Here is a 19177-nt window from a genome sequence, read left to right on the forward strand (position 1 = left end):
GTATACAAAACATGGATATAAGAGAAAATGAGGATTCAAGGCAACTTAAGTGTTTGGATGAAATAACCAAGGAAAGGGTGACATACTATCTAACTGAAGAAGGTAGAATAAATTTGGAAACAGATATGATGAACAGTTTTGGGAAGATTAAGATGCCTGTTTGATATCCAAGTGCAGATGTCAGATAAACTATTGGATGTATATTTTTGATGTACTATCAAAATTGGAATGGTATCAGGATTGGAAATGAGAATTTTAGGGTAGTAGCATAACCATGGTAATGAAAGAGATTTCTTAAGGAAATAATCTTGATAGAAAAGAGAAAGCCACCGATTAGATATGAACATTACAGATATTCTCACCTGGGTATCTCACATTGCAGGAAGATCTGCCAGATCCCAGGATCTGGAAGATCCCCTGGAGAAGGAACTGGCAACCCACTCCAGTATTCTTACCTGGAGAATTCCATGGACAGAGGAGCCTGGAAGGCTAGAGTCCAAGGGGTTGCAAAGAGTTGAACATGACTGAAAGACTAACACGTGGACCCTTAAGAGGGCTATCGACTGCAGGTGATATTACAACTCTGATGATTCCTGACAGAGTTTGCCCAAAGTTTCCTTCGGTGTATGATTAGCTTGTTCCACATTTCCTGAGGACTGAAGTCTCCAAGATGAATGGAGGAGGTATTTAATTCCTAAAACCTGTGAAAGCTGTTGCTTGACCTTTGCTACAAACAAAAGTCCATTGTCACTCTGAAGGTGACAGGGCAATCTGAATTGAGGAAGAACTTTCTTTAGGAGTGTCTTAGTCACTTCAGTTGCCTTCTGTATTCTAGAAGGGAAGGCTTCTATCCATCCAGTAAAAGTATCTGCAAAGATTAATAAGTATTTGAAGCCCGGGAAGGAAGGCATCTGAGTGAAATCTATATGCCAGTCCTCTCCAGGGTAACTCCCTCATAGCTGGACTGGGCTAACAAGAAAAGGAGGCTTGACATTACTTCCTGGATTACAGGTAGTACAAAGGGCACAGGCTCGAATTACTCTTTTAATTGTCTCCAGGAGCCTTTTCCTTATAAAAGTTCATAAAACTATTATAGATACTACATCTCTCCCCAGGTTAAGAGAATCATGTAGCCCTTTAATAATTTTCAATTAGTTAGAAAGAGGTATGAGCAATTTCTGATCTATGTGTCACAATAAAGGACAGAGGGGGCAAAAATACACAGAAGAACTATATAAAAAAGACCTTCACGACCCAGATAACCACAATGGTGTGATCACTCACCCAGAGACAGATATTGTGGAGTGTGAAGTAAAGTGGGCCTTAGGAAGCATCACTATAAACAAAGCTAATGGAGGTGATGGAATTCCATTTGAGCTGTTTCACATCTTAAAAGATGATGCTGTGAAAGTGCTGCATTCAATTTTCCAGTAAATTTGGAAAACTCAGCAGTGGCCACAAGACTGGAAAAAGTCAGTTTTCATTCCAATCCCAAAGAAAGGCAATGCCAAAGAATGTCCAAGGTACTGAACAACTGCACTCATCTACACGCTAGCAAAGTAATGCTCAAAATTCTCCAAGCCAGGCTTCAATAGTATGTGAACTGAGAACTTTCAGATGTTCAAGCTGGAATTAGAAAAGGTAGAGAAACCAGAGATCAAATTGCCAACATCCATTGAATGATAGAAAAAGCAAGAGAAAATCAGAAGAAATTCTGAAATTTCTGCTTCATTGACAATGCTAAACCCTTTGTCTGTGTGGATCACAACAAACTGTGGAAAATTCTTTAAGAGATGGGAACACCAGACTAACTTCTCTGTCTCCCATGAAACCTGTATGCAGGTCAATAAGCAACAGTTAGAACTGGACATGGAACAATGGACTGGTTCAAAATTGAGAAAGGAGTACATCAAGGCTATATATTGTCACCCTACTTATTTAACATACATGCAGAGTACATCATGTGAAATGCCAGGCTGGATGAAGCACAAGCTATAATCAAGATTTCTGGGAGAAATGTCAATAACCTGAGATATGCAGATGACACCACACTTATGGCAGAAAGTGAAGAGGAACTAAAGAGCCTCTTGATGGAAGAGAAAGAGGAGAGTGAAAAAGTTGGCTTAAAGCTCAACATTCAGAAAACTAAGGTCATGGCATCTGGTCCCATCACTTCATGGCAAATAGATGGGGGAACAGTGACAGACTTTATTTTCTTGGGCTCAAAAATCACTGCAGATGGTGATTGCAGCCATGAAATTAGAAGATGCTTACTCCTTGGAAGGAAAGTTATGACCAACCTAGACAGCATATTAAAAAGCAGAGACATTACTTTGCCGACAAATGTCCGTCTAGTCAAAGCTATGGTTTTTCCAGTAGTCATGTATGGATGTGAGAGCTGGACCAGAAAGAAGACTGCATTTCAAAGAATTGAAGCTTTTGAACTGTGGTGTTGGAGAAGACTGTTGAGAGTCTCTTAGACTTTAGGGAGATCAAACCAGTCAATTCTAAAGGAAATCAGTCCTGAATATTCATTGGAAGGACTGATACTGAAGCTCCATAACTTTGGCCACCTGATGGGAAGAGCTGACTCATTAGAAAAGACCCTGATGCTGGGAAAGATTTAAGGTGGTAGGAGAAGGGGATGACAGAGGATGAAACGGTTTCATGGCATCACTGACACAATGGAAGTGACTTTGAACAAGCTCCAGGAGATGGTGAAGGACAGGGAAGCCTGCCGTGCTGCAGTCCATGGGGTCGCAAAGAGTTAGACATAACTGAGTGACTGAACAACATGTGCCACCAACCATCTGTTCCCTTAGTTCCCCCTCTGTCTCGTGCCCAGTTTTCTTCATAAATTGAGTACCTGGATATAATATTAGGAGGATTAAAGGATTAGCCCATTTTGTTATAGGCATGAGGGCTGCTTTCTTGCTTCCCAATCTTCCCTGTCTTTTCCTCGGGAAATTTGAGGATTTCCCTTTTGGTGCCTGTAGCAGTGGATGACTGCTACCTGTTCTGGTTTCTGGACCACTTCTGTGAGATGTAAAATCTCAGCCGCCTACTTTTTAGGGAATTTTCTTGCATTTAGCAGTCCTTTCTGTTTCAAGATATCTGCATGGGCATGTAAGACAAGGGAGGCATATTGTGAGTCTGTGTATATATTTGCAATCTTTCCTTCCCCAGATTATGGCTTGGGTTAGAGCTATCAGTTCAGCCTTTTGGGCCGAGGTGTTAGGTGGCAAAGATTTTGCTTCTGTAATGCTGTGACCATTCAAAATAGCATATCCTGCCCTCCTGGCTCCATCTCTAATGAAACTACTGCCATCAGTAAACCATTCTTCCTCAGAGTTTTCTATGACCTGGTCTGTTAGGTCAGACCTGTAGGCAAGAATGTGTTAGCTCTGGGCTTTCGGTAGGCATTAAGGTAGTGGGGTTAAGACTGTGGCAGGTTCTGAGGGTTAACTCTGGGGAGTAAAGGAGGAAAGCCTAGTACTTGATAAAGTGGCTTTTTATCTTTTTATCTCTAGAATCCCTTGTACCTGATAAGGGGTCTGGACTTCAAGTAAGCTTGTTAGCTTTTTCCACCAATAAAGGCCAGCAGCTACTGCCTGGAAGCAGCCAGGCCAGCCTCGTGCCATGGGGTCTAGTTGCTTGGGAAAGTCTCCTATAGGCTCAGGAACTTCCCCTAACTTCTGTATAAGAACCCTCAAGGCTGTCCCCTGCTTTTCAGTCATGTACAAGGAGAATATGCTGTTCTTAGTCACTCAGTCGTGTCTGACTCTTTGTGACCCCATGGATTGTAGCCCACCAGGCTCCTCTGTCTTTGGGGATTCTCCAGGCAAGAACACTGGAGTGGGTTGCCATGCCCTCCTCCACAAAATGTATCCTATAGGCTCAGGAACAAGAAGAATGGCTTTTATAAATTGGGAGACCTGGGGCAGGGGCTCTGGTAAGGGCCTGCTTGATATTGTTAAAAGCTTTTACTGTTCCCCATTCCAGAGCAACTGTTTGTTATCTGGGCCTTTCGTGGCTTCATATAGGGACTTAGCCATTAGCCTGAATCCTGGAATCCAAATTCTAGATAATCCTGCCATGCCCAGAAAGTAATGGAGATTTTCTTTGACTTTGAAGTATTTAGACCCAATATAGCTTGCATTCCATCTAGAGACAACTGTCTACTTCTGAGGTTTATAATATATCTCAGATACTAACTTGTTTCTTAGAGATTTGTACCTTTTTCTGAGAGACTCTGTAACCCTGGGCCCCAAGGAAATTAAGAATTTCAATGGCATTTTGATCCAATGCCTCCATGGAGGGACTACATATTAAAACATCATCTATGTACTGTAGAATAGCATCTTCTCTTAGGTGTTATTTCCATTAGCTCCTTTCCTAGACCCTGGGCAAACAGGTGTGGGCTGTCCTAAAATCCCTGAGGCAATACTGTCCAGGTATATTACTGTATTTGTCTTGAGGCAGGATTGCATGTGTGCATGCTAAGTTGCTTCAGTCATGTCCAGCTCTTTGCAACAGTGCTGGACTGTAGAGTGCTAGGCTCTTCTGTCCCTGGGATTCTTCAAGCAGGAATACTGGAGTGGGTTGCCATGACCTCCTCCAGGGGATCTTCCCAACTCAGAGATCGAACCCACATCTTGTATATCTCCTGCATTGGCAAGCGGGTTTTTTTTTTTTTTTTTTTTTACCACTAGCACCATCTGGAAAGTCCCTGAGTCAGGATTAGTCCACTCAAAGACAAGCAGATATTGTAACAAGTGAGAGGGTAACAGGCAGGAAGGCTAGGGGTCCCCAAGCAGAGGAAATGGGCTGCAAGTGTCAGACACTTTTTTCTCTCTCTTAATCAGCAGGAGGAAACAAACCACAAACGTCAGACTTTTTTTCCCTTCTCTATACAAAATTAAAAAGAGATTTATTTTCAAATTCTGTGTTGCCATAATGACACCTGGTTCCACCTGAACTTAACTTTTCTCAAAACTTGAGCTAACCAATGCATTTTTTATGGAAACATCTTATGCCATGTTAATGAACTGTGTATTTACTTTAGACTGTCTTTCTTCAAGTTGGTCCCACCTCAGACTCAGAATCAATAATGGCTCAACAAACCAGTATGTTTTACTCATGGAAATGTTCTCTTAAGCTACGTTAATAAAACTATGTACTTGCTTGGAAACCTGCCTTTCTTCAAGATTCATGTCAATTGTTTTATGGCCCAGCATAACTCACCTTGTGCCAATGCTATCTCAAAATGCATGTTGTGGGTGAAGGACCTGGTGCCACTCTCTGTGTTTTGAGACACTTCCTTTCTCTAATTAGCAGCTTGCTAATAAGTATATAACTTCTTGCTAAAAACTAGCAAGGGGGCACCCTTTCTGCCCCCTTCTGATGTCCATGTCAGAAGCTTTCTCTATCTCTTTTATATTTTAGTAAAACTTTATTACACAAAAGCACTGAGTGATCAAGCCTCGTCACTGGCCCCAGATCAAATTCCTCTCCTCTGGAGGCCAAGAATCCCGGTGTTGTTCACAGCTTATAGCGGCAAACTTTCATGAAGAATGAACTGGGTTGCAGAAGAAGCCATCCTTGAGACTGAGTACAGTAAACCATTTAGCATCCTCAGGGATTTGGGTTAATATGTTATAAGGATTGGCCATGAGGGGAGGTATAGAGACCACTATGTCATTTACTACCCTAAGGTCTTGTACCATCCTATATTCTTCATTTGGCTTAATAACTGGCAGAATAGGAATGTTGTACAGAGATTGGCAGGGTAGCAAGAACCCATGCCTTATGAATTTATCCATAAGAGGTTGAAAATCCTTTTTTCTTCCAATTTTATAGGGTATTCTCTTGTTAGGTTAAGCGGTTTCTGGCTTAAGGCTAATTCTTACAGATGGTACATTTATGACCCTTCTAGGGATTCCTTCTTTGAGCCCCCTTTTTTTTGGGGGGGGAGTGGCCAAGAATACTGGAGTGGGTTGCCATTCCCTTATCCAGGAGATCTTCCCTACCCAGGGATTGAACCTAGGTCGGTGGCTGCGACGGACCACGCAGGAAGTGCAGCCGAGAGGAGCTACCCTATGCCCAAGGTCAGGGGTGGCGACTGAGAGGGCCAGGCTCTGATGGTGCAGCCAAGAGCGGCCAAGAGGAGCTACCCCACGTCCGAGGACAGGGGAGGTGGCTGAGAGGAGCAACCCCACATCCAAGGAGCAGCGGGTGCGTGGGTGCAGGAGGACTGAGAGGAGCTACTCCATGTTCAAGGTCAGGAGGGGTGACTAGTTCAAGATAAGGAGCAGTGGCTGCACTTTGCTGGAGCAGCAGTGAAGAGATACCCTACGTCCAAATTAAGAGAAACCCAAGTAAGAAGGTAGCTGTTGCGAGAGGGCATCAGAGGGCAGACACACTGAAACCATAATCACATTAAACAGGCCAATCTGATCACACGGACCACAGCCTTGTCTAACTCAATGAAACTAAGTCATGCCATGTGGGGCCACCCAAGATGGATGGGTCATGGTGGAGAGGTCTGACAGAATGTGGTCCACTGGAGAAGGGAATGGCAAACCACTTCAGTATTCTTGCCTTGAGAACCCCCATGAACAGTATGAAAAGGCAAAATGATAGGATACTGAAGGAGGAACTCCCCAGGTCGGTAGGTGCCCAATACGCTACTGGAGATAGCGTATGTGGAGTGGAGAAATAACTCCAGAAAGAATGAGGGATGGAGCCAAAGCAAAAACAATACCCAGTTGTGGATGTGACTTGCTGATAGAAGCAAGGTCCAATGCTGTAAAGAGCAATATTGCATAGGAACCTGGAATCTTAGGTCCATGAATCAAGGCAAATTGGAAGTAGTCAAACAGGAGATGGCAAGAGTGAACATCGACATTCTAGGAATCAGTGAACTAAAATGGACTGGAATGGGTGAATTTGGGTGAATTTAACTCAGATGACCATTATATTTACTACTGTGGGCAGGAATCCCTTAGAAGAAATGGAGTAGCCATCATGGTCAACAAAAGAGTGCAAAATGCAGTACTTGGATGCAATCTCAAAAACGACAGAATTATTTCTGGTCGTTTCCAAGGCAAACCATTCAATATCACAGTAATCCAAGTCTATGCCCCAATCAGTAACGCTGGTAATGCTGAAGAAGCTGCAGTAGAACGGTTCTATGAAGACCTACAAGACCTTTTAGAAGTAACACCCAAAAAAGATGTCCTTTTCATTACAGGGGAATGGAATGCAAAAGTAGGAAGTCAAGAAACACCTGGAGTAACAGGCAAATTTGGCCTTGGAATACGGAATGAAGCAGGGCAAAGGCTAACAGAGTTTTGCCAAGAGAACGCACTGGTCATTGCAAACACCCTCTTCTAACAACAAAAGAGAAGACTGTACACATGGACATCACCAGATGGTCAACATCAAAATCAGATTGATTATATTCTTTGCATCCAAAATTGGAGAAGCTCTATACAGTCAGCAAAAAAAAGACTGGGAGATGACTGTGGCTCAGACCATGAATTCTTTATTGCCAAATTCAGACTTAAATTGAAGAAAGTAGGGAAAACCACTAGACCATCCAGGTATGACATAAATTAAATCCCTTATGATTATACAGTGGAAGTGAGAAATAGATTTAAGGGACTAGATCTGATAGACAGAGTGCCTGATGAACTATGGATGGAGGTTCTTGACATTGTTCAGGAGACAGGGATCAAGACCATCCCCATGGAAAAGAAAAGCAAAAAAGCAAAATGGCTGTCTGGGGAGACCTTACAAATAGCTGTGAAAAGAAGATAAGCGAAAAGCAAAGGAGAAAAGGAAAGATATAAGCATTTGAATGCAGAGTTCCAAAGAATAGCAAGGAGAGATAACAAAGCCTTCCTCAGCAATCAATGCAAAAAAATAGAGGAAAACAACAGAATGGGAAAGACTAGAGATCTCTTCAAGAAAATTAGAGATACCAAGGGAATATTTCATGCAAAGATGGGCTCAATAAAGGATAGAAATGGTATGGACCTAAGAGAAGCAGAGATATTAAGAAGAGGTGGCAGGAATACACAGCAGAACTGTACAAAAAAGATCTTCATGACCCAGATAATCACAATGGGGTGATCACTCACCTAGAGCCAGACATCCTGGAATGTGAAGTCAAGTGGACCTTAGGAAGCATCACTATGAACAAAGCTAGTGGAGGTGATGGAATTCCAGTTGAGCTATTTCAAGTCCTAAAAGATGATGCTGTGAAAATGCTGCACTCAATATGCCAGCAAATTTGGAAAACTCAGCAGTGGCTACAGGACTGGAAAATGTCAGTTTTCATTCCAATCCCAAAGAAAGGCAATGCCAAAGAATGCTCAAACTGCTGAACAATTGCACTCATCTCACACACTAGTAAAGTAATGCTCTAAATTGCCCAAGCCAGGCTTCAGCAATACGTGAACCGCAAACTTCCAGATGTTCAAGCTGGTTTTAGAAAAGGCAGAGGAACCAGAGATCAAATTATCAACATCCACTGGATCATGGAAAAAGCGAGAGAGTTCCAGGAAAACGTCTATTTCTGCTTTATTGACTATGCCAAAGCCTTTGACTGTGTGGATCACAATAAACTGTGGAAAATTCTGAGGGAGATGGGAAAACCAGACCACCTGATCTACCTCTTGAGAAACCTATATGCAGGGCAGGAAGCAACAGTTAGAACTGGACATGGAACAACAGACTGGTTCCAAATAGGAAACGGAGTACATCAAGGCTGTATATTGTCACCCTGCTTATTTAACTTCTGTGCAGAGTACATCATGAGAAACGCTGGGCTGGAGGAAGCACAAGCTGGAATCAAGATTGCGGGAGAAATATGAATAACTTCAGCTATGCAGATGACTCCACCCTTATGGCAGAAAGTGAAGAGGAACTAAACAGCCTCTTGATGAAAGTGAAAGTGGAGAGTGAAAAAGTTGGCTTAAAGCTCAATATTCAGAAAACTAAGATCATGGCATCCGGTCCCATTACTTCATGGCAAATATATGGGGAAACAGTGGAAACAGTGTCAGACTTTATTTTTTTGGGCTCCAAAATCACTGCAGATGGTGACTGCAGCCATGAAATTAAAAGATGCTTACTCCTTGGGAGGAAAGTTATGATCAACCTAGACCGCATACTAAAAAGCAGAGACATTACTTTGCCAACAAAGGTCCGTCTAATCAAGGCTATGGTTTTTTCAGTAGTCATGTATGGATGTGAGAGTTGGACTGTGAAGAAAGCTGAGTGCTGAAGAATTGATGCTTTTGAACTATGGTGTTGATAAAGACTCTTGAGAGTCCCATGGACTGCAAAGAGATCCAACCAGTCCATCCTAAAGGAGATCAGTCCTGTGTGTTCATTGGAAGGACTGATGCTAAAGCTGAAACTCCAATACTTTGGCCACCTGATGCGAAGAGCTAACTCATTGGAAAAGGCCCTGATTCTAGGAGGGATTGCAGGCAGGAGGAGAAGGGGATGACAGAAGATGAGATGGCTAGATGGCATCACTGACTCGATGGACATGAGTTTGAGTGAACCCCGGGAGATGGTGATGGACAGGGAGGCCTTGCATGCTGCGATTCATGGGGTCACAGAGTCGGACACGACTGAACGACTGAACTGAACTGAACTGAGGGATTCCTTGTTCCCTATTAAAGGGTCATCTGCTTGTAGAATATAGCCATGAATCTTCTGTATAGTCTTCATCAGAGTTAAAATAAGGGTTCCTCAGGGCCTCCCTAACCAGAATATGACCCTGAGGAAACCCAGAAGGACCCTCTCAAAGAGAGGAGTAGACACTGAGGCACAATTAGAAAGGCATACTGACATTGGCAAGTGAGAGGCCCAGTGAAATAATGGGTGGGAGGCTTTCCATTGACACCAGTCACAGTACTGCTTTTGGAGGAGAGGTCCAGCATGAGAAATTAAGACAGAGTTTAAGTGGCTTCCGTATCAGTTATGAAACTGATTTTCTTGCCTGCCATGCCAAGGACTACCCAGGGTTCCTTGATAGAGATAGATATCTTGATGGGGGAGTTGCTAGAATCCCTGGGCCACCTCAGTCATGGTCATTTCAGTAGTGCCTATGACCTGTTTGTTTGCAGGCTGGTCATGGCTCAGGGGGAACTTTCTGACAATCTCAGGCCCAGTGGCCGGTTGACTTGCATTTGCAGCATTTGCCTTTGTTGATCTTACCTCTGGATGGATATTTGGACTTTCCTGCCCACCTTGGGTTGTCCCGAGGTCTTAAGGCATGACTGACAGCAACGGCTATCAGTTGTGCATGAGTTAGGTTCTCTCTTCCTTCTGAGCTTGGTCTTGATTATTAAATATCCCAAAGACCACATCTAAGAGCCTGGGCATAGGTGTTCCTGAGCCAAATTGTAACTTTGGGTGCTTCTGCCTAATATCAGAGGTGGACTGGCTAAGTGGAATACTGTCATGAACAAGAAGAGCTCAGTTTCGAGCAGGGTGGGCTAGGTTTCCCCCTTGAGAGACAGGAGAGCTTGGGAGTAAATCATCCAAAATGTCAAGAGAGTTGTCTGGTTCTCCAGGTTTTAAATTATGAGAGCCATATAGGGAAGGGTTTTGGTAAAGGTCTATGAAAGCCTGAACATAGGGAATCTCACTCCACTTTCCAATCCTGTGATAAGGATCCAGTTGCAGAATGGTGTTATAATTCAGAAATGCATTTCTCCATTCCCCAACTTATAAAAAGGTTAGGAACTACTACAGTAGAACTGAAGATTTGATAGGGCCCACATGGGGTGTCATTTTATGTGTTTTTATAGGGCTTCCGTTAACCTGGCTAGAAATTGTGCCAGGTTTTCGACTAGTTACTAGTTACTAAGTTTCCGGGAGTTACTTCCCGGAGCTTATCAAAGATGGCTTTATGTCCTGCCTTTTGAAGGCCCACAATGAGGCAAGCAACCATGTGATTACCGGCTGCTTGCCCAGGTCTCCCTGCCTGATAATCCCAGTTGGGATCATCTCCGGGGACAGCCATTGCCCCTATGGGCTTAGTGTCGTCTGTCCTGTGTATCTCATCAGCATGCTCCTGAGAGGCTTGCCATACTCATTCCTTCTCTTCTAGAAGAAGAGTGGAGGAAAGTATAATGTAAAGATCATGCCAGTTTAAATTATAAGACTGGGTAAGATATTTGAATTCTTTTAGATAATTATCAGAATCTGAGGAGAAGGAGCCAAGACGATTTTCAATCTGAGATAGATCGGTGGGGGAGAATAGGATATGAACCCGAACAATGCCTTCTGCTCCAGCTACTTCCCCTAAAGGGAGGAGTAGAGCCGGGAAAGGAGCAAGGTCCTGCAATGAAGTGTTCAGTTTTAAAGTTGTTTGGACCGGTAAGGGGAGGGAATCTAGGGAGGTCGGGGTAAAGTCTTGGGACCCTCGGGGTGGGGTAGAGGGTAGGGCTGAGGTCTCAGAGCTTGCCTCAGGCACAGGCAGGGCAGGGGTGTTGGGAGCTGAGAAGGGGTGGTGGCCTGCACTTGAGAAGGAGGGAGGGAGGAGGGGGCATAAGGTGGAGGTTGTGCACAAAGCCAAAGATCCGAGGGCCGTGGGGATCCTCCTGCCTAGTGGTAGGACTTGAAAACATGACAAGAGAGAGAAAGGATCTGAGGGAACGGGATTTCACTCACCCTTGTAACCCATGGATGAAATGTGGGCCAGTGTGTGGATGTCAGTCCAGCAAGGCAAGTGGAGAATCCTGTCCTGGAGCTCATCTCAGTTTCTCAGCAAGGTGCAAGGGAGGTGACCACTGGAGGTGGGTTCGTGAGAGGAGCCCACCCAGTTGTGATGAATCTTCCCTTCCGGGTTTTGGCACCAGAATGTAAGGGGAGTGCAGAGAAAAATAGAGCAAGCTGGGCAGTCAGGCAAGAAAAGTAAAATTTATTAGAGGGAAATGAGAGGGTGACAGGCCCTTAAAGAGAACCAGCGTCCTCCCGTTCTGACGGAGTCCTTCTTATACCCCATCAACAAAAAATTCTCTGAAGGGGATGGTCACGTAGCTGGAGGTCTGGAATCTGGTGGGTTTTCAGCTTTGGTGCCAGTGAGAAAACAGCATGCCATTTGGGCAATTTGGTCAGTCTTAAGGATCACTGTGATTTTATTCTTTGTTTCAAAGTCTACATAATGAGCCATCTTATCAATGAGACCCCATGTGGGCCCTATCAAGAGTCTCCTTTTTTAACTCCTCAGTTTAAAAAAAATTCCAGTTCTTAAGGATATACTCCAGAAGTATTTCTTCTGACTAGGAGAGGGATCCTCCCATGTTGAGTAAACTGCAACTGAGAATAAGACAGCCCTCCTAGAGTGGAATGCGGTGTCCTGGAAACACTTACCGGGAGACTTTAACCTGAAGGTGTTCAGAGTGTCCCCCAAATTCCCTTTGAACCTGATGGGGTTTTAAGCATCCTCTACTCTCCCATTGATTTCTGACCAGACATCTCTGGCCCTCGTGATAGCCTGTGCAGGGCACCCAACCCAGCAAGGCTGGAGGAGGACTTTCCAGAATAGACCGGTTGCCAGGATTTTCCTGAGGAAAGATTCCTTATCCATAGCGTTTCATCCACAAAATTTTAAATTCAGGCTTCTGGGTAGCAGCCAGCTTGATAGGCTGTCCGTAGCATTGTGGAGGCTACCAAGGCCTAGAGTAAAGGGGTTCCAATAGATATAAAGAGGAATCCTTGGAGAAATTGGGGTTGGGCACCAAGAAAGATGGTATGGTGCTCAAAGTCTGAGGGCTGGGAGGTGGAGAAATTATCATAGAGATTTCTGGGCCTAAAGTGAGGTGAGAGAGTAGATGTCAGAAGAACCCCAAATCCTTTGCCCTATCTTCCTGTCAGCTAAGATAGAATTGGGCACTGAGTTTGACAGTGTCAGGGATGCAGTTTAGGAATGATGACTAAGAAATCATTCTGTAACCAAGAGGGGTTAATTTTAAATTTACACTAAACCTGCTTCAGATATTTTAACTCTTTTTGTTATTATAAACAAACATAATGGCTTGCCTCAGGGAGATAACCTGAGCCACCCACCTGTGAAGGACTAACACATTCCCCTGTAAGGAAGTGAGACTAACACATTCCTCTGCCTGAGGCTTGCCATTCTAGGGGACGTTTTCAAGGATTGAGTAGTCTTTTTACTTTGTTTTCTCACCTTCCCCCATCTCTGATCCATAAAAGAACCTGACAGCCAGGCCCCGACAAGATGGTTATTTTGAGGTGCTAGACTGCCATCTTCTTGGTCAGCAGACTGCCAAATAAAGCCTCAACCCCTCATCTCTCAGATTCATTGGCCTATCATGTGGCAAGCAGAGCGAGCTTGGACTTGGTAAAAATTCCCTAGAAGGGCACAGAGATAAGAAGTGAGAAAGAAACCTTTGAGTTGCATGAACGAGTGAGAGCAAGAAAAAGACCCCTTGGGCTCCTGCACGGTCAGGAGGATAACATCAGCTGCCACTCAAGCATTATTTGAATCTGCAAGGCCTGGGGAATTCCCCTGCCACCCCCAATGTTGGGGGAAGCTATAATGCTGTGAGCAGACAGAGATTATGCCTTGCGGGCCTTGAAAAGAAAGTGAAAGGGAGAGTGAGAGAAGGCTGGAGCCAAAGTTAGGGCCTCAAGCCACAGCTGGATGAGGCCCACAGTTTACCTTGACTTTCAGAATTCCCAGTTTCAGTACCAGATATGATCAACAGGTGACCTCGGCCTACAATGGCTTGGAGCAGGGCCTGCATTCCCAGTCAGAGATTGGGCTGGGTAGTGGTGGTGAAAGCACCAGATCCTAGCCACTAAACTTGTGGTCAGTGACCCTGGCCATTGGCTTTGCAGAAAAGAATTTCCACAAAGACAGAAAGTAGTGAAGCAAGTGAAGTATTTATTAAGAGGGAAAAAGGTACAGTACATGTGGATAGATACACAAGGGAACTCAGGGAGAGAGACAGTCAGGGAGTTGCACCCTTGTGGCAGTTGGAATTACTTTTATGGGATATTTATTCAGAGTTTCCTTTGGCCAATCATCTTCATTTACCAAGTTCAGAGTCCATTGATAGGGCCTCTATGGGGGCTCATGGTAGAAATGGCTCAATATGTTGACCATGCAAGCAAAGAATAAAATCACAGTGATCCATGAGACTGACCAAATTTCCCAAATGACATTGGTTTTCTCACTGGCACCTGCCTTCTCAAGGCTATGAGACCACCAGATACCAGACCTCCAGCTACGTGACCACAGGACTCAACTACAGTCTAAAAATTAACAATCCCTTCAGATAATTTTTCATTGGTGGAATATAAGAGAGACCCTGTCAGAAAGGGAGGACACTAGTTCTCCTTAAGGGCCAGTCACCCTCTCATTTCCCTCTAATAAATTTCCTTTTTTGCCTGACTGCCCAACTCACTCTCTTTTTCTCTGCACTCGCCTTATATCCATATTTGGCAATCTCAAGACCCCCCATGTGTGCGCACACATATCAGCCAAGGTGGATTTCACTGAAAAGGTGTCTGGGTAGAACATCCCTTAACATAACTCCCCTTCAGCCTTCAAGGAGTCTTTCTGTGCAGGTGTGGTCAGGAGGTCTCCTGACTTTGAGAAGGAGAAATACATGGTATGGGCAGGGCCCAGCCTCCTTTCTTAATTGTCTTTCTATTCTCTTCATGAAGTTTTGGTCAATAGGGAATGAATCTCCAATTGCTTTACCAGCTGGGGAGAGCAGAAGGCATCTGCTGCCTGTCTCAGGCTGTCCTTAGCATGCTCTACCCTGATGACTTCATGCAGTGATGGTGAGACATGAGAACTAGGACCAAGCTTGGGTTAGATGTCTTGGAAAATGAAAGGAAACACTAGAGCTGGGAGAAAGGAAGTTTCACCGGAAACACTGGGACACTGCTTCGTGAATTCCACTTAATCTCCTCTGTTTTCTAACTTTTCTACAAGTATGATGTACCACAGTTAACCTTGAACAACACAGGGTTTGGGGTGCAAATCCCCAAACAGTTGAAAGTCTGCATATAACTTTATAGTCAGCCCTCAGTAATTGAGGTTTCACACCCACAAATTCAACCATCAGAGGATTGAAGTACTGAATTTATTGAAAGGAATCCTTGTATAAGTGAATCCATGCAGTTCAAACCTATGTTGATCAAGGTTCAACTGTGGTTGTATCATTTGTGATATTGTGATTTATAATAAATATGCATTTGGGTTCTGTCCCAAGCACAGAGCTCCTAAAACCCTTGTAATTTCCTGTAAGGAGGGCAATAAAGGTACCTTTTGTTATGTTAATGAAGTTATATTTGGAATGCCTCTAAGGAAGGCGACTGTTGCCTTGGGAACCGACTCTTTATGAGAGGGTTGGAACTTTTAGTCCCTGTCCCTTCCCAACCTTTGGAAAGAGAGAAAGGCTGGAGATTGAGTTCAATCGCCAACAACCAATGATTTGAACATTCATGCCTATGGAATGAAGCATCTGTAAAAACCCAAAAGGAAGGGGTTTGGACAGCTTCCAGTTCAGTGAACCTAAACTCATCCATGTGCTGCTATGCTGGGCCTTAAATTCCTTGGACACAGAGGCCCCTTTGTTCAGGATCTTACAATGTGTATCTGGCTGTTTCATGTCCTTTAATATCCTGTGTAATAAACTGGTAATCTAATGAGTAAACTAATTTCTTGAGTCCTGTGAACCACTCTAGCAATTAGTCAAACACAAAGAGTGGGTCATGGGGACCTCTGATTTGTAACCAGTTGGTCAGAAACACAGATAACCACCTGGATTTGAGATTGGCATCTGAAGGGGGGGGGCAGTCTTGTGGGACTGAGCCCTTATCTGTGACACCTGATGCTATCTCTGGGTATTTGGTGCCAGAATTGAGTTGAATTATAGGACACCACACTGGTGTTAGAATTGGTTTGTGTGAGGAAAAATAAAAATCTACATATCCTCAGTGTGTATGCCCAGCAGTGGGATTGCTGGATCATAAGGCAGTTCTATTTCCAGTTTTTTAAGGAATCTCCACACTGTTCTCCATAGTGGCTGTACTAGTTTGCATTCCCACCACCAGAGTTAACCAGAAGGGAAAGAGACACGTGTACCCCAATGTTCATCGCAGCACTGTTTATAATAGCCAGGACATGGAAACAACCTAGATGCCCATCAGCAGATGAATGGATAAGAAAGCTGTGGTACATATACACAATGGAGTATTACTCAGCCATTAAAAAGAATACATTTGAATCAGTTCTAATGAGGTGGATGAAACTGGAGCCTATTATACAGAGTGAAGTAAGCCAGAAGGAAAAACACCAATACAGTATACTAATGCATATATATGGAATTTAGAAAGATGATAACAATAACCCTGTGTACGAGACAGCAAAAGAGACAGTGATGTATAGAACAGTCTTATGGACTCTGTGGGAGAGGTAGAGGGTGGGAAGATTTGGAAGAATGGCATTGAAACATGTAAAATATCATGTATGAAACAAGATGCCAGTCCAGGTTCGATGCACGATACTGGATGCTTGGGGCTAGTACACTGGGATGACCCAGAGGGATGGTATGGGGAGGGAGGAGGGAGGAGGGTTCAGGATGGGGAACACATGTATACCTGTGGTGGATTCATTTTGATATTTGGCAAAACTAATACAATTATGTAAAGTTTAAAAATTAAATAAAATTTTAAAAAAATCCACATATCAGGACTGGTGTTAGAATCATATTATTAAAAATTACCTTACCTTCCCCAACCCCATGTAGGCACTAAATGTATTGAATTTAAGCAAACTGTTTATCATGCATTTATTTCAAATCAGTGAGGTCAAAAGGGTGAAACTGTGTTTCCAGCTTGGCTTATGCTCGAGACTTGGGCACCTACAGAACTTCTCTATCTAAACAATATAAGTGTCACCAAGTCCAAGCTCACTCTGCTTGCTGCACGACAGGCCAATGAATCTGAGAGAGTGAGGTGTTGAGGCAAGGAAGAGACTTTAATCCGGGAGCTGGCAGACTGAGAAGACGGCAGGCTAGCACCTCAAAATAACCACCTTATTTGGGTCTGGGTGCCAGGTTCTTTTATATACCAAAGAGAAAGAAGCAATGAGGAACTAAAATCAAAGACAGAATAGAGTGTGAGAGGCAGTGGGGAAGTAAAGTGAAAGGGTCTTCAGTTTTGTAAAACATCTCCAAGGGAATGACCAATCTTCTGATGGCGTGTGTTAATCTCTTCACAGGTGGGCAGGGACAAACTACCTTTCCATGAGCTGAACAAAGGCACTTCAGTCAAGCAGAGGGGCCGGGTACTTCAGGCAAGTCATTGGAGAAAGAAAGTGTCAGTTGCTCAGTTGTGTCTGACTCTTTGCAAACACACGGACTATAGCCCATCAGACTCCTCTGTCCATGGGATTTCCCAGAAAAGAATACTGATGTGGGTTGCCATTCACTTCTCCAGGTGATCTTCCCAACCCAGGGATCGAACCTATGTTCCCTGCATTGCAGGCAGATTCTTTACCATCTGAGCTACCACAGCAGCCATTAAGTTTGCTTATAATAACAAAAACAATGAAAAGCAAGACAAAGAAACAGTTTCCAACACGGAGTCAGAATTGGCTTCCTCCCTGCAACATCAGCACTTACTCAAAGCCAGTGCATCTGAGTTAACTCAAACTTAATTTTTTTCAGTTGATTGAAGTGGAGTTGATTTACAATGTTGTGTAAATTTCTGCTGTATAGCAATGTGGCTCAGTTATACATATATATATATATATATATATATATATATATGTATATATATATATATATTCTTTTTCATATTTTTTCCATAATGGTTTATCAAAGGATACTGAATATAGATCCCTGTACTATATGGTATTATCTTGTTATCTATCCATCCTGTATAACAGTTTACATTTGCTAGTCCCAATCTCCCAATCCTTCCCTCCCTCACCAGCTGTCCCCAGTGGCAACCAAAGGTTTAACTCAAACTTTAAAATGTTTATGATTCATCTAGAGATCTTGTTACAATGAAGTTCTGGTTCAGTTTATATGGAGTGGGGTCTCAGATTTCTCATTTTTAACAGTTCCCAGGATCCTGATGTTGCTGCTTCAGGGATTGCATTTGAAGAGCCAGGATCTAGGTTTCTTCAAGGTTGAAAATGCTATGATTTTATGGTAGGGGATAGAGAAGGTGTGTCTTTGGCACCATTCATTCATTCAAAACATATTTATTTGCTGCTCATCATGCATCAAGACTTGTGCCAGACATTGGCATTGCAGAGGTGAATGTGGCCCAATTCCATTTATCAAATCACATTCTAGTCAAGGAGACAGATGTGCAAACAAACATTTTTCAGAATCAGTCCGACCCAGATTCCTGAACAGCTATTTCTTTCATTTCTTTAAAATCCCTATCCAGTCTCTGGCTAAGTCTCTTTTATTCATCCATTCTGAGGCCATCTTGAAAGATATAATGTAGGGCAGATTCTGATAGTCATGTTTCTAATGAAAGGATGAACTCACAGAGTTCTTTGTGAGTCTCAGCTCTTTTACAACTACAAGATCTTGGGCAAAATTCTCAAGGCCTCAATTCTCCTATTGCAAAACGAGAAGTGCTATACCTCATTTCTTTATCATGTGGAATTTTCATGTAGCTTAGAATGAGATAATGGATGTGAATTGTATTTGAAACTGTAAAATGAAGTCTAAATGGAAAGAAATTTTCAGCTTATCACATGCACGTGAAAAATAATGTTATCTAGCCATAATGATAAAAATATAGATACAAATATTTCAAAAGTGGAACTGCAGTAAGGTTAAGGCCTTAGAACTAGGCTAATGAAATTAGGTGTCATATGTAGGCCATGGCAGTTAAGAACCCATGTACTTTCCTGGTCCCTCCCTTCCCCAGTGCAGACACCCCAAAGGCCACACATACAAGATTATCTAACTACACAATAGAAGTAGCCCTGATTTTCAAGTCACCATTTGGAGGAAAACCTCATAGAAGGACCACCTTGATCTTGGGAGTTATTTATTATTATAGAATAGCCTATTTTATCTTAATAGCACAGTTAACTCCTTCAGACTTTCAATGCATTTAGGTATACAATTACAAATATATACTG

The sequence above is a fragment of the Bos mutus genome, chromosome 1 (genome assembly GCF_027580195.1).
Source record: "Bos mutus isolate GX-2022 chromosome 1, NWIPB_WYAK_1.1, whole genome shotgun sequence".
NCBI classification, from domain to species: domain Eukaryota; kingdom Metazoa; phylum Chordata; class Mammalia; order Artiodactyla; family Bovidae; genus Bos; species Bos mutus.